Source organism: Crocuta crocuta, unplaced genomic scaffold (genome assembly GCF_008692635.1).
Source record: "Crocuta crocuta isolate KB4526 unplaced genomic scaffold, BGI_CrCroc_1.0 scaffold149, whole genome shotgun sequence".
NCBI classification, from domain to species: Eukaryota; Metazoa; Chordata; class Mammalia; order Carnivora; family Hyaenidae; genus Crocuta; species Crocuta crocuta.
In genome coordinates, this window is record NW_027551561.1 from 9,356,371 (window position 1) to 9,371,708 (window position 15,338).

The 15,338-nt window shown below is 43.4% G+C and overlaps 1 protein-coding gene across 6 annotated transcripts in view; it reads right to left on the minus strand.

The window, feature by feature from the left end:
- Positions 1-15,338, minus strand: part of RFFL (ring finger and FYVE like domain containing E3 ubiquitin protein ligase) — a 58,946-nt gene that overhangs the window by 24,399 nt on the left and 19,209 nt on the right. The gene's annotated exons all lie outside the window — the stretch shown is intronic.

Consider the following 15,338-nt stretch of genomic DNA (forward strand, 5'->3'; position numbering starts at 1 on the left):
GATATAGCTAACAGAACAGGGTCACCAATGTCAGGAGGCCAGGCTTTTACTCTTTTTGACATATAATTAAATACCATTTCCTAAAGCAGCCAGTTAAAAGTGCTCTCTTGCCCAATTGGAAAATACGAAGCCTAAATTACAACTTGAATATAGTTTACCTTAGGTTACCTCAGGGAGTGAAAGGAACGCATTTGTAATTTTAACATTGCCATACAAACCAAAAGCTTTTCTCTGGCAATATTTTTTCATCCCTTGGTCCTAAATAGACACACACACTTGGTGTCTGATCGTGTTACCAAAGGGCTGGAAGTAGTAGTGAGGATTTATAACGAATTTTGCCCATGGTGCCATCATAAGAAACATCCCTTTCTGATCTGCAAATCTGATCTTGAAAGAAAATGATTAAATCTTCTCTGAGGGTTTGAAAATTCCTCCCCCAATTCCCTTACTCTCTTTTGAAAAAATGGGACTTGGCGATTTAATCCTCAAGTACAGTCTCTGACCGCCGTCCCAGGGGGCTTGTCTGAAACCTGCAAGGCTCTCCTCTCCCTTCCTGCAGGACTGGGAGGAAGACGGGAGGTATAGGGGCCAAGGTGAACACAAAAACTGGCTCCTCCCTGTGGAGGAGCCCTGTGGTCCAGGACCGAGATGGCCAGTCAGAACGTGGCAGTGTGTCAGCTTGACAAGTATGCTGGCATTTCTTGGGAGACTAAGCTCTGCTGAAGAGGAAAATTACAGATTTAATAACAGGGTAAGATAAACGACCTATCCCAGGTAGGCTGAGTACAGTCATAGTTAGAGGCAAGAAGGGAGATAATGTGATTTCTCCCCGTTAAGTCCTAGAATCCTAAGTAATTTTAAAACAGTCACTTCTCGGGGCGCCTGGGTGGCTTAGTCAGTTAAGCATCTGACTTTCGCTTAGGTCACGATCTCACGGTTCGTGGGTTCGAGGCCCGCATCGGGCTCTGTGCTGACTGCCAGCTCAGAGCCTGGAGCCTATTTCAGAGTCTGTGTCTCCCTCTTTCTCTGACCCTCCCCTGCTCATTGCTGTCTCTCTCTCTCTCTCCTAGAAATAAATAAAAATATTAAAAAACAAAAAACAAAAACCCAGTCACTTCTCCACTTATTCACCTGCCCAAGGCAAATAATTTTAAGCGGATCAGTGGTTGTCATGGGCTTTCCCGAGGAGGAGGGAAGGGTCAGAATGGACCCATGGAGTAGGAGGGTCAGAATGTCAGTGCCCCAGTAAAATAAGTGCTAGTTTGCAATGCAATTCCTAACCACCTTGCTAACCACCAAAATCTAAGGCAGTAAAGTCAAGTCCCCAAGGTTCTCATCCAATCTGTTCTGATTTTAATTAACTGTTCTGTGTGCCAAGGTACTTCTGCAACAGCAGGCTTTACAAAGATGTTACATCTTGGAATTAAGATACTTATGGTGAACCACTGTGTAAGATTTCACAAAAAATCCTTTTTAGAAAACCTAATTACAATGCCCACAATCCTCAAAGAAGTACCTTTCTGACAGGGCAAATCAGAAAGCGGCTACGAGGCAAGCCTTCAACAATGTCTGCAGTCCCCTGAGGGAGGTCTCCCTATTGTCACTACCATATTCCTGGAACTGTTAAAAGCAGCTAGGCTGTAAGTGGTTAGGAAAAGGATCCCACGTTATGGATCACTAATACAGAATAGGCTTTGCTTCATCTTGTATATTATCCTTAAAAAGCAATTAAAGTATAATTCCAATGACTTTGAAAGGAAATGCTATGAAAGCCTATCAATATGGCTTAGCTATGCCTCTTTGAAGTAACTGATAAGTAATTACATGTTTTGAGAAGTAGAGAAGTAGTCTTTCTCCACTTGAAGAATACTTCTTATCTGCCAGGCACTGAGCTAGGGACTACCTAGTGCTTTATCATGTGATCCTCACAACTCTGGCAAGGCAAATTGGATTGTTCATCCCATTCACAGGTGAGAAAACCAAGGCTCAGAGAAGTTAACTTGCTAAAGGTCATAGCTAGAGGGCAGTAAAGCCAGGATGTGAAACTAAATTACACCGTTAAGCCCATGCTCTGCAGGCTATAAGAAGTAGTCCTGATTACACAATCCATCCATCAATCAAATAGAAAATCAGTCTGGGGCGCCTGGGTGGCAGTTAAGCATCTGACTCTTGATCTCAGCTCAGAGCATGATCCCGTGGTTCGTGAATTCGAGCCCACATAGGGCTCTGTGCTGATGGTGCAGAGACTGCTTGGGCTTCTCTCTCTGCAACCGCCCCCCTCAAAAATACATAAAACTTCCCAAAAATTGTTCTACAAACACTTGACTCACTTCCTCTACTTCGAATTCACTCTTTAAACCCTCCAGTCTCGCTAAACCACTCCACCTAATCTCTTCTTCTCAAGGTTACCAAGGAACCCCTTTGGCCAGATCCAAGTGACACTTCCCTGTCTTCCTCTTAACCTCCTGGCGGTACCAGACATAAGTGACCCTTCCCTCCTTGAAACATTCTCCACAATTCTGGGCCCTTGCTTTGCCTCCTCGCTCAAAGCCTACTTCCTGGTCTTTCCCCCTCCCCCTGCTCTTCAATGCTGGGAGCTCCTAGCTGTGTTTGGCACCCTCTCCATCTACACTGTCTCCCAAGGGACGCCCTGTCAGGTGGCTTTGGATACTATTTTTAAGCTGAAGGTTCTTAAATTCCTATCTCCATCTCCCCTGCCCTACCCCCACCCGGCAGTGATCTCAATCTCCATCTCTGATCTATTATGCACACAGCACACTTCCCTCCTTGGACTTTGAATTTGCTGTTTGTTCCTGGAGGAGTCCTGCCTGGACTCTTCTCCCCAGGATATTACACACTTGGCTTCCCCCTGCCATTCACTCCTCAGTTTAAATGTCATTTTCTAATCTCATGCCTAACAGCACGAACTGATATTACTGACTTACTTGTTAACTGCCTTTCCTAACTAGAATTTTAAAAATACATGAGGGGGAAAAAAAAATACATGAGGGCAGGGATTTTTGTGCCCTACTGTAATTCCAGAGTCTAGAAGGACTTCTTGGATGGAAGAATTGCTCCTAACTAGTTTCCCAGCTCCTGTTCTTGCCTCTCTCCAATTCTTTCTCTCCAACACACACAGACACACACACACACACACACACACAAGCTCTTGAATGGAGTTCCACTGCATTTTAGAAGGAAAACTCAAGTCCCTGCATGGTTAAAAGACCCTGCATGTGCCACCAGTCCCTGTCCACTTCTCTCATTTGTGTCACGCTACTTTTCGCCCTGCTCACTAAGCTTCAAGCCATGGTGGCCTTCAGGAGGTCAAGCACACTGAGCTCTGTCTTGCCTCCGTGTCTCGGCTTGTTCTCCCTACCTGGACTATTCCTCCTCATCCTTCAGAATGCAACCCGGACACCACCCGTTCAGAGGAGTCCTCCTCAGTCATACTGCCCCTCTCACTGCCCTTTCCGTTTTCTTCCTGGGCACTGTCGTAATCTGCAATTATAAAGGTTTATTTACAGCCGATCTACCCACAGACTGGAAACTCCAAGGGCAGGAACCCCATCTGTCCTAACTTTTTTATCCACATCTAGCACAGTGCCACTTTGCAGCAGGCACCCAAATGATTGGTGGAATGAACAAACAGAGGTCAGAGGAACATTCAAGAATTTTATCAATACAGCCAATGAGGCAAGTACTAGTTATCTCTCCTTAGCGCCCAAAGCATTTTGTCAATATTTATAGTGACATAAAGGGACTATGAAAAAAAAAGTCCTTTATCAAAAACAAAGGGTAGCTAACCTTGCACAGGTTCCTTAAGCTTTTTGAGTCTGTTTCCTCACGTGTATAAAAGGGAGGTATATGTTGGGAGGTAATTGTAGGGATGAAAAATAATATTCGGAAAGTGCCTAACCTATAGGAGGTGACCACTGATCAATAAATAACATGCTAAAAGAAAAGAAATTATCATTGAACTTTAAGTTACCATTCTAAAAAGGCAAGAGCCTAGATGTTCAATAGTGACTACTGGCCAGAAAGCCCAATACGTCTCTCACTTTTTCTTTCTGCTGCTCCAAGCTTGAGCTTCCTACCACCAAAGGGACTGGGCTGGGTAGAGCTCAGGCACAGATGATCACACCACTCACACTATAAAGAATCAATCCTCATCTTGAGAACTCACCTGAAATTTACAATCATCTCTCAACTTGGAAGTCTGCTTACTTCTAAAGTTTGAAAAGAAACTTGAAATCCCTCACAACTCTTTATTTTAAAACTGAAACTCAGTCACAACTTGAATTTTCCAGCACACCTGCCTATGGTAGTCCCCCGCCCCATCACACCACTCACACTATAAAGAATCAATCCTCGGGGCGCCTGGGTGGCTTAGTCGGTTAAGCGTCCGACTTTCACTTAGGTCATGATCTCGCGGTTCGTGGGTTCGAGCCCCGCGTCGGGCTCTGTGCTGACTGCCAGCTCGGAGCCTAGAGCCTGTTTCAGAGTCTGTGTCTCCCTCTCTCTCTGACCCTCCCCTGCTCACGCTGTCTTTCTCTCTCCTAGAAATAAATAAAACATTAAAAAAAATTTTTAAAAAAAAGAATCAATCCTCATCTTGAGAACTCACCTGAAATTTACAATCATCTCTCAACTTGGAAGTCTGCTTACTTCTAAAGTTTGAAAAGAAACTTGAAATCCCTCACAACTCTTTATTTTAAAACTGAAACTCAAAGTCACAACTTGAATTTTCCAGCACACCTGCCTATGGTAGTCCCTCGCCCCACGGCTGGGGAAGGCTTAAAGGGCTGTCAACACGATGAGCATGAAACAGAGCGTCTGTTGGCATCTGTAAGTGAGCAACCCACAAGCACTGGTCTCATTCGCTGGGCGTGGGACAGCGAAGCATGTTCTCTGTGATATGGACATTATTTCTGAGATATTTACTTTAGGATAAAGATCTGAACACCTAAGTCACCGAGGAGACAAGTATATTGTGGAACTCTAGAACCCAAGCCCTGAATCAGATCAGCAGCCCTGGTAAAGTGGTGTGTGGGCTAGCCATAAACAAGGGATCCATCACAAGGCTAGAACGCAGCAGAGGAAAACATTTCCAAAGGCTTTAAATCCTAATAGACACTGTCCATTCTCCCGAGCAGTCCTTAGGATGTGGGCAGTGGATAATGCATATTTCCTCGATAGGCATTTCATTTGGGGGCTAAATTTTTAGAAAATACAAGAGTTAAAAAGAAAAACATTCCCGGGGTACCTGGGAAGCTCAAGTCGGTTGAGCATTCCACCTTCAGCTCAGGTCATGATCTCAGGGGTCATGGGTTGGAGCCCCACGTCAGGCTTTGAGCTGAAAGCGAAGAGCCTGCTTCAGATTCTCTCTCTCCCTCTCCCCTGCTCACTCACACTCTCTCAAAAAATAAAAAATAAAAATAAAATTCCAACTATATTTTACTTTGGTTTTAGACTCAGTCAGACATGACCTTAAATCCAGCTCTAACAAGGAGTAACGGAATGAGCTTGAGAAAGTGGACTCTCTAACCTTCAGTGAAACAGGAATAAACTTACCTGTACCTCACAGGCTGGACACTGGATAGGTGCTCAGTATAAAGAGAGAGCATACCTTTACAAGCTTTTTAGACTCACATAAAGAGCAGAAGATGGTACTAGACATTCAGTAAATGGTTGGCCTTATAATAAGGCATGGGGCTAATGAGGATTAAATGTTTGCCTCTCTCCAAACCAGCTCACAGAGCCTCCATTCACTCTGAGATGTTAGACTTTAAAGACACTAGGGCTCCTGTGTCCTCCAGTTCCCAAGTTATACTTTAATAAAAAGGATCAAAGCCTTAGGTGAGAGAGAGAATTTCCTATGCTGTTATTCAGGGGTAGACTGGGGGAAAATAGGAGGTATTCAGATTCAGGGGGTTAGAAATCCCTTCTCAGATGATCCTAGAAAATACTATTTTTTCAGAAAAAGTAAAAATTACACTACAAAACACCTGAGTTGTTCTGTCAGCATCTGTTGTCTCATTTAATACAACAGTCCTGAAAACATCAGAGTTACAATGTTCTTTTTTTTTCTTAATTTTTTAAAATATTTATTTTTGAGAGACAGAGTAAGACACAGTGTGAGCAGAGGAGGGACAGAGACAGAAGGAGATACAGAATCCAAAGCAGGCTCCAGGCTCTAATCAAATGCTCAGCACAGAGCTCGATGCAGGGCTGGAACCCACGAACCATGAGATCATGACCTGAGCTGAAGTCAGATGCTCAGCCAACTGAGCCCTTAGCCGCTCAGGCGCCCCTACAATGTTGTTTTTGTAAATCAAGAGGGTGGGCCCTGAAGGCTGGGTCACACAGCTAGAGGGTGATTAATCTGTGGTCCTACAGAAAGAGGGCCATGCTTTCACCACCCACAACGCCCTCCACATAGCACTAGTAACTAGTGCTATGTAACTATGTAACTAGTAACTCAGAGCCTGTGTGCTGGAGAGCAAGGTAAATGAGTTGACCATAGGAGACAGTGGAAACCACCTATCCACCAAGCCAACCTTTCAACACCTGAGGATCTTGCAATAGGTATGGCAGACAAAAAGCCATCCCTAAGAATCCAGAGTTTTAATTTATATATCCAGTAGGTCATCTGCATTTCCACCTACTACAACTTCAGGGTACTGATGCTATAAAGGGACCCCCAACTTTCCAAAGACAATGCCCTTAATCAATATTTAAAATGTTTCCATTTCCATCCCCGCCCATCTTGGTTCCAGCTAAGGAGGGGATTTTTCATTCGTCTCAACTACCTAGTGCTCTATTACTCTCCTTTTAATAAATGTTTTCTCTGGTACCCATTAAATAATAATGAAAGCAAATCCTTAACACTCAGGGCCTCGCCCTCCTTGCTTTTAGCTCCTGCTACCCTGATAAACTGTCGACCCCTCAAATGCCAAGCTTATGTGGGTTTTCAGGGACCTCCCTTAAGCTAGCCCCTCAACCTTGACATCCTCAGCATTTATTTACTCAGGAAAACTTCCTTTGACCCTGTCTGTGCTCTCACAGCATCTTGTACACCTCCAGATAACTTTATTTCATTCACCTGATTCACCTGATTATCTGTTTAGCGCCACTTTCTGCCAAGCCCTCTTCCAGGCGCTGGGGAACTCCAAGAGGAAAAAGACCAGGCAAGGTCCCTTTACCACATGGTGATTACATTCTGAGGGGATGAGCATTCGAGCAGCACTGCATTTAACCAATGGGCGAACAATTTGTGTAACTTTTTTTCAAGTATTCTTCTCCCACGGTTAGACAATGCAATAGGAAAGAGTCAGCTTTACAGCTTCATTCCCAGCCTTAGTGCCAGGTAAATGTGATCCCCAGATATTTGCTGAAGTCTTACTAATGATAACAACAACAGAGATTTAAGAAAGAAAAAGAGAGAGAGAGAGAGAGAGAGAGAGAAATTCATGCTTGAAGACACTACAATCATGACTGCAGGGTGATGAGCAAACTAAGGGTTTTAAACACAAATGACCATAGCAGTATGTTAAGGGAAAGGCCTACCTCACACTTGCTGAAGATTAAGTTTTTAAAGTGTCTGCTAAGAATGGTAACAGATGGAGTTTCTAGATGTAACAGACACATGTTAAAACTGCATCAGTTACAATGCATTAGAAAGCCAGAAAACCTCAAGGATGAACAGGATCGGCACGTCCCTCCATCCCCTCCCTGCACTGAAAGGCACAGAAGGCTTCAGTGACCTCTCAGGGGCTTCGGTTCGGAATAAATAGCACTGTGATAAGAACTGCAGAGAATACAAATTAAAGTGAAATCAACACATCGAGAAGGAAAATAACAGAGAAAAGCAAGGCTAGACATCAAAGAGACTCTACCAGATACACCTAGGTCTAGGCGAAGCTTTGCCAGTCACTACCAACGTGCCCAACCCAAGCAAGAGCAGGGGACGCAGGGCACGAGGACACAAGAAGCCACAGCAGAGGGTTTTGGAACACAAAGTGTTAAAATGACAGTATGAAAAAGGGGAAAGGAGGCAGGTTTCACTTTCCACTAGTAATACATGAGCTCTTTTCCTGAAGTGATAACTGTTGTAAACAAGTGAAGAACATACACAATAATCCAAGTTATAAATGTTCTTGAAAACTCCCTGGTTTCAACTAGTCTATGACAAATACCTGCTGAGGGGCCTCAGCATCTGCTGCGAAGTTCAGGGAAAAGTAATTCTAACCAATGGATTTGTGCCAAAATCTTACCCTCGGGGTCTGACCAATTAAATGGCTGCTTCTTACTGTGGTGTTCAGGAGAGATGACAGATTGAACACTGCAGCAGAGAAACCTACACATTTAATTTCAGCCCAGACATTTTGCCCCAAAGGGCGAGTCAATCAGGAAAGAAAGCAGTTCAGAGGAGTCTTGAAACAAGCTGAAAACAGAATAAACGGACCTGCAGTTTAATTACCACAGTATCCTTCTTCCATCAAACCTGATGACTAAATTCATCAAGAATAAAGAGACTGATCCCCCTGAACTCCTGTGCAGAAAACAGGATTTGCCAGAGAGGCTTCTCTGGCCCCAAGAAATTGCTCTCAAGAGCTGCTACCACAGTGACTGACTACCGTCACCAGGAGAAGGAGTCACCAGGAGAAGGAAGCCGGGATTCGGTGAGAGGGTTTCTGGCACATCCCATGCCCTGGGGAAAGGCTGCGCTTCAGGGCATGAATCCTGTCTAGGGTCAAAATGACCCTGTCTGCCTTTCCAAAGTGGACCGCACTAAACTTCCTGCGGCCAAAAGTACAGTGGTGTGAACTCAACTGAGGACTTTGTACACCCCCCCCATGTTATTTAATCCCTTTAAACCTTATTTTTCTCAAAAACAACAGACACCACTACATTAAAAGGATTAAAATAATGCAGTTCAAGCATTCACTGCAGAGCCTAGCACAGAACAGGCATTGAATAAAAGCCAGCTACAAGTAACTTAAAATCTCTTCAAGGTTCTTTAAAGGGACAAAATTTATCTGCTCTATCCCCTATTTTTTTCAAGACCTGCTAATACCTTTCATCAGGCTAGCTTTCAAAAGTCTAGCTTTTACAATGATCCTCCAAGAACTAAATCACCCAGGCCCCTCCCACCAGCTCTTATCTTTATACTCCCTGGAGAACAGACAGAGGTGGTCTGGGGTGCTTTTCCTTCCGTGCAGCCCAACCAGCTACACTTCTTCCCAAGCCCACCACATTGCCAACAAGTCTGCCAATTTTCCCATGGCTCAGCTAGTCGAGACTCTCCCTCAACTCAATCCTCCTGTCCACCTGATGCAGAGAACTGAGCGCACACACACCTATGGCCCCCACCTGGAGCCCTATAACTAACTGCCTGTGCTGCGCTGAAGTCTGATGGGAGTTTGTGATAAACCCAAGATAAATTCAGACTAACCACTCCCTTCCTCCCACAGACCTTTGGCTTGGTTTGATGTGTGATCTCAATCTAGAAATTATGCTGACTTTCTGAAATGTTTTCTGCTCCTGCCAGGATGTGATATGTCCACTATCTGTCCCAAAGAAGCAGAAATGGAGATTTCTAGTTCACCGCATACCACAAAGAAAATCTTCATGTTCTCATCATCTTCTTTCCTTGGAAAGAACCCCTGTCTTTAACATGGTCTTCAGGTTTTATTCTTTGCCTGTATAGCCCACAATGAAGTACAAACTGGCTCACCATATTCACCACTCCTTTCGAGAGTCAAGAAAAGAGACACCTGTGCTGATATCAGTCTATCATAATGCTGATACTGTAATGCTATTCTCATTGATGCCCAAATGTTCCACTTTACTCATCTGCTCCTGGAATTACAAAATGAAAGGACAGGGGCACTGGGTGGCTCAGTCGGTTGAGCGTCCGACTCTTGGTTTCAGCTCAGGTCATGATCTCACGGTTCATGAGTCTGAGCCCAGCCTGCGGCTCCAAACAGAGCATGCTTGGGGTTCTCTCTCCCTCTCTGCCACTACCCCCTTCCCAACCCCTGACCACACTCATGTGAACGAGTGCACACACACTCTCTCAAAATAAATATATAAACTTAAAAAAAGTGGAAGGATAGTCTGCAATGTGGCAAGGATACGGATTGCACAAAGAAACATTACCTGGACTTTTACCTGCTCCATATTCATTAGTTTATGGTTTGAGACCTTCAGAATGGACCTGTTCTGAAACAGCTCAAGTGGTTATGATAATCCACAAAGATCCCAAGATTACTTCCTGCAGGGAGTTATTCTATAGCCCATTCAGCTCCCTAACTAACTTAATAAAGCAGATTTCAGCAGTGGGAAGCAAGGAGGAATGAGAAGGGGGTTCAGGAAATAGAGGTTCCTATGATTGTTTACCAGCTGAGTGACCTCTCCAAGAAGCAAACTACTTATTTAATCTCTTCTCCAGAAACATGCCTACAGGGATAAAACTGTTCAGCAGTTAGCATTAGATCCAGCCTCCAACAGTCAAGGAAATTTTCAATTCAAAGACTAAAAAGGCCCCGGGGTAATTTGTAAACTACCACACTTACGAAGCACTACGAAGCACTCAAAAGGTGTGCTAGAAATCCTGGAATCCAACAAAAAGAACCTATAATTTAAATGGCTGGTGAATTACAGGCTAAGATTTTCTACTATTAAGAAATACATTGGGGCGCCTGGGTGGCTTAGTCGGTTAAGCGTCCGACTTTCACTTAGGTCATGATCTCGCGGTTCGTGGNAAAAATTTAAAAAAAAATAAAAATAAAAAAATTAAAAAAAGAAATACATAGCCAAGCACAGCTTGGATCCTTCGTCTACCAAAAGTAACAGATCAGCAGGCAATTCAGTGGTTTCACTTTATGAAACATACGGACACGATATGGTGGAAGCAAGGAAAACCATCATGCACCAGGAAGAATGGCTTAATCCCTAGAAGAATGTGCACCTGTATAAAGTCAAGGGCAGTTAAGGACTAGCTGCCTTAGCACCTTTTCAAACCAGAAACAGAGACATCTTTGGTCAAGCTCAAATACTAGAAGTCTTGACTTTTGAAGCACACCAAGTTTCAAAACATAGATACACAAAGTTACAGTAAAGACAAGCACATCCTGTTTGCATCTGACTTCCTGTTCTGGGCAGTCTGATCTATTTACACTGCTACTGCCTAGCCACAAAATAGGTAACCTTTCATATCTGCCAACAAATGGTTCACTGAACAGCAGTTCACTGACAATAAAATACATTATTCTACGAGTCGGGTTAACAAAGATTCACCTAAACAGCACCAAAGACCAATCATGAGCTCCTGAATCACTTTCAGTCTCTCCTACGCTTCCTACTGACGCCTGACCTAAATAATAAAAACTGAAAACAAATACGCGCTGAGATAAGAAAATCATGTCTGAGGGGCGCCTAGGTGGCTCAGTCGGTTGAGCCTCCGACTTTGGCTCAGGTCATGGTCTTGCGGTTCGTGGGTTCGAGCCCCACATCGGGCTCTGTGCTGACAGACGGCTCAGAGCTTGGAGCCTGCTTCAGATTGTCTCTCCCTCTCTCTCTGACCCTCCCCAGCTCACGCTATCCCCCACTCGCTCACGCGCTCTTTCTCTCTCTCAGAAATAAATTTAAAAAAAAAAAAAAGAAAATCATGCCTGAAACAAAAAGTGGACTATGAAGGCTGGGTGAGATGAGCAAGGAAGATTGGAAATGTTTTTATTATTAAACGCGGGTCACTTTTCAAAGGCAGAAGGAACAAGTTTCTGTCGGCCAGAATCCCCACTGAGCAGATCCCCAGTAGGGAACCACCGGAGTGATCCCACAGTCAAAGATCTCTTCTGGTGAACACTGCCCCCAACCCAACCTGCTATCAGTCTGGGCCTACTTGGTAGCAAAAGCCTTCTGGTTTTACAGACCTGAAGCCTCCAAGTGAAGCAAAATTTTCACCACCTTCAAAGCCACATTCAGTGTTGGGAATAAATGCTGGGCCGACAAATACCCCAGTTTATATGGACCATCAGTTAGCCTCCTAGGGTCTGTTTTCTCATCTGGAAAATAGGAAGATCGAATGACACAAATCTCTTAATGTTTCTTCCAGCTGTAGAAAAAATTCCAGGATTCAACCCTAAGAGTTAGAGGAAGCTTCTGTGGCTTCCAGTGTTATTTCTTTGGTCAAAAAATATGCCTCTAACACCCCACAATCCACACTGTGAATACATGCCTTGATCTATACTCAAGCACCCAAGGATTCTTTTCCCTTTCTCTTGAAATGTGGATCAGAAAGTTTCCCATTTGCAAACTAAATTACAAACCTTAAGAATTGTTCTCTTTACACGTGGTCTTTTTTATTAAGATCTTCACGTAGTCACCACTTGTTTCTCATGCTAGTCATATGATTCCTGGACAGAATAAAGCCACAAAAGGATGGAGAAAATCTGACCAGCAGCTTGTGGCACTCCCACACAGTGACTGCTAATGGGGAAAGAATGAAGCAAAATCTGGGTAAGAAAAGGGAGTGGTGAAGACAAATTCGGTGAGTCAGTACAAAGGAAAACACAGCAAGTTTAACAGGAAAGAAAAAGAAATGAGAAAGGAAGAAGAAAACCAAAGGCGGGGGGAATCCAAATCAATAAGCAGAAACTTCAATCTTAAATTCTGTTTCTCCATTTATCTATTCTATAGATACTGAATGCCTACTACGTGCAGGAGCTGAATTAGACACTAGAGGAGATACAAAGGTCACCCAGATAAATCTGTTCAACAAGGTCATGGTCTAGTAGGAGAGATAAAGGCACGTACACAACTATTAAAATATATGGCAGAAAGTGTACTGTGCCATAAAGAAGACATAAAAGAGAATTCTCTACTATGAGACCCCGAGGAAGAAGTGATTACTCCCAGTGAGGGATCAGACAAAGAGGCTTCACAGGAAGAATGACATTCTAAGTCCAAAGCACAACAGAAACAAGGACACCCAAGTAGGAAATCAAGGACATGTAAGTACAGTGAATAACTGGATTTAATGTGAGCTGTAAGTGGGCATGAAGAGAGGGATGGTAATAATAACACTTAGCAATCCACAGAGCCACGGCTATATTGGATAGCTGGATTGGAGCCAGACAAGTATTCCAAAGTCAGAGTCAGAATTTGAGTTTAAATCCATTGGAGAAGGAAGGGAAAGGAGGGAGAGTGACAAGTTAGGAGCTTGGAGGAATCTCATAACCATAAAATTAAGATAATAAAATTAACGCATAATCAATGTGTACAGATATTTTAAAGTATCTCCAAAGAGATACAATGTCTCCCAAACTAAAAGACAAGAGGACAAAAGGGCTTGGGTGATAGTATAAATATATTTAAATAAAGAATGTGACCACAGGGCTCTTGACCTTGGGGTTGTAAATTCAAGCCGCACATTGAGGGTGGAGATTACTTAAAAATAAAATCTTAAAAAAAAGAAAAAGAACATAACCATAATCAAAATGTGGCCAACAAACTTAGAAAAACCTAGAAAAAATGGAGGGGGCCATTGTGTGTCCAGAATCACCCAAGGCAAAGAAATACTTCAACTAGGTGACACACCATCTTCTCTCCTGTGGGGCAAGGTTTGTTCATGATGCTTAAATGAGAACTGCGTATAGTAGCAGTTAGGGGTAGGGGCTCTTAGAATTGGAGGGACTGGGTTCCAATCTCAGTTCATCCTCTTACGGCTAAGACAAAACTTTGGTTTCTTCACTTATAAATTGAGGATTATTGGCCCACTGGGAGAATTAAATGTCCTACTGTATGCAAAAGCACTCAGTACAATACTCAGCATAGTAGGCAATCAATAATCCTTTTTTTTTTTTTAGTTTATTTACTACCCATTTTGATGGGAGGAAGGTGGGCAGAGAGAGGGGAAAGAGAGATCGCAAACAGGCCACAAGCTGTCAGTGCAGAGCCAGACATAAGGCTTGATCTCACAAACCTTGAGATCACAACCTGAGCTGAAATCAAGAGTCAGATGATTAACCAAATGAGCCACCCTGGCGCCCCAGGCAATCAATAATCTTAGCTTTTTTCCCCTAACTTCCCCCACAACTATTCTATCATATTATTCCAAGCTCATCAAGCAAGCTTGATATTATTAAATTTCATTTCTCAGATCTATTGATACAGAAAAGCAATACCCTCGCAAAATCCATAATCCTGTCAATAAGAAAGGACTCATTCACTCTAAAATAATAAGTTGTCATTCCATTCTGATCACAGTCACTGAAGTCTAAATACAGTGCTGTCCCCAAAAGACTGATCATTTCCAGGTACAAAACAAGACAAATGTGACCTGAGAACCAGATCTAAAACGCAGTGACCAACAACCCTGGCAGTCTTCCTGAGAAAATAGATGACACCCACCAGGCCGGCCCTACCCAGTGTCACCCTCGATCTACAACAAGCCAATCTGTATAATACTTTCCCATACTTCTTCACCCTCCACCTCTCCATACCCTTTAATCATGCAGCACAATGAAGCACTGTATCTCTCTCTCTCTGACCTTCTGGAGGTCAAAGATCCCATCTTACCATCTTTGCATTCTTTTCTCCATATCCCAATATACCTTGCATCAAACAGAACCACAACATTTATTATAAAAATGAATTTCAAACACAACTTTCTTTGACAACACAATCCATTGCAATCACCAGTCCTACACCCTGAGGCAGGATTTATTGAACTCTTGATTTACTGAACTCTTTTTCTACGGTTTTCTTCCCTTCTAACTTCCCAACCTCTCTACACCTGAGCTACCAAGTATTACAGAAACGTCAGAAGACTTTATTTACCGGGTGCCCCACAAATTCATACAACTGGGACCAAGCCATCACTGGGCTCAGAAATCTTTTATTAATCGCTAGTTTATGTCTCCATAGCAACTTGCCAAAGAGCAGTGATGGGCAGGGTTTGGGATGGGGGCCTGGAGTTAGACAGAACTCATAGTCTTCCTCTGTGACCTCAGTCAAGGTGCTTAACTTTCCCTATCTTCACATCCACTTCTGTAAAATGGAATGCCTAAATGAGGTAATTAATGCAAGCCCTTAACAACACAAAATGCTCAAAAGGTGGGAACTATTACTGTTTTCTACTTTGTCTATGCCCAACCAATCCCTCTCCCCTCTTCCGCTCCTTGGTCGAAAAACCAGCAACCGCCTCCTCTGCTTTATGGAAGCAATTCAACAGGGTTCTTTGAGGCAGTGGTGGTACCTCGGGGAAAAACACAGTAATCAGGTGTACTGCTGGTGCCCTACCCTAGATATGGGACCACGGGCTAACCAGT